The following is a 1,446-nucleotide window of genomic DNA, read 5'->3' as shown; positions in this document are numbered from 1 at the left end:
TGGTGGGCCCGGGCTGGATTCGAACCTGCCACCTTGGGTGTACGTGGCTGGCGCCTTAGCCACTTGAGCCACAGGCGCCGAGCCCAGAAAAATTTTTTTGAGAGAGAGTCTCACTCTGTTGGGTAGAGTGCTATGGTGTCAACAGCTCACAGTGACCTCCAACTCTTGGGCTTGAGCAATCCTCTTGTCTCAGACTCTTGAGTACCATGTAGCTGGGACTACAGGCATGCAACACCATGCCTGGCTAGTTTTTCTCTTTTAAGTAGAAGATGGGGGGTCTTGCTCTTGCTCAGGCTGTTCTTGTACTCCTGAGCTCAGGCAATCCACCCACCTCGGCCTCCCAAAGTGCTGGGATTACAGGTACCGGGCCTTGATTCAATTTCTTTAATTGATGTCTTACTGGGTACCTTATAAAAAACAGAAATTTATTTCTTAGCGTTCTGAAGGCTGGTAAGTCCATGTCTGCTGAGGTCACTGTTCCCGGTCATCACTGGATAGCTGTCTCTTCACTATGTCCTCACATGGTGGAAGGGGCAAGGCATCTTTCTGGGGCCTCTTTTATAAAGGCACTAATTCCATTCATGGGGCTCCACTTTCATGACCTGAACACCTCCCAAAGGCTCTACTTCTAAATAATCATCACCTTAGGGGTTAAGAATTCAAGAAAAGAATTTTAGGGCACACAAAGATTCCAACCATAGCAATAGACATAGACCTATTCTGATTGTCTGTTTCTTGTGTGAATTTTGCCAGATGGTGTCTCTCAAGGAATTGGTCCATTTCATCTAAGTTGTGTACTTTACCTATTTTTTTTAACTGGTTATTTATCTTTTTATTATTGAGTTACAGAAGTTCTTTATATGTTCTAGAAATATGTCTCTTACGAGATGGATAATTTGCAAATGTTATCTCTCAGTCTGTGGACTGTTTTTTCATTCTTGATGGTATCATTTGAAGTGCACATTTTTTATTTTGATATAAGTAATTTGTTGATTTTTCCTTTTTGCCCTTTACTTTTGGTGTTGTATCTAAGAAGTCGTTGACTAGCTGGAGCTTAGGAGGAGTTATGTTTCCTTCTAGGGTTTTATAGTTACATGTAGGTCTTTGATTCATTTTGAGTTAGTCTTTGTCTATGCTATAGGGTAAGGTGGAGGGTTTAAATTCATTCTTTTTCATGTGGATATGTAATTGTCCTGGCACAATTTATTGAAAAGATGATTGTAAACCTATTTTTAAACTAAAATGTCATTCATTTATTTGTAGTTTAGTACCTGTTAATCAGGGGTCCCCAACCTGCATCCCACATGCCGATATTTTTGTTTGTTTGTTTTGAGACAGAGCCTCAAGCTATCCCCCTGAGTAGAGTGCCATGGCATCACAGCTCACAGCAACCTCCAACTCCTGGGCTCAAGCGAGTCTCCTGCCTCAGCCTCCCAAGTAGCTGGG

General features: G+C 42.2%; 1 protein-coding gene across 1 annotated transcript in view; it reads left to right on the top strand.

Moving 5' to 3' along the window:
- LOC100959051 (high mobility group protein B3-like) overlaps positions 1 to 1,446 on the top strand; it is a 23,241-nt gene that overhangs the window by 14,314 nt on the left and 7,481 nt on the right. The gene's annotated exons all lie outside the window — the stretch shown is intronic.

Source organism: Otolemur garnettii, unplaced genomic scaffold, assembly GCF_000181295.1.
Source record: "Otolemur garnettii isolate 467f Iridium unplaced genomic scaffold, OtoGar3 scaffold00104, whole genome shotgun sequence".
NCBI lineage: Eukaryota > Metazoa > Chordata > Mammalia > Primates > Galagidae > Otolemur > Otolemur garnettii.
Note: the sequence above shows the minus strand (reverse complement) of the source record. Positions and strands in the feature narration are given on the sequence as shown.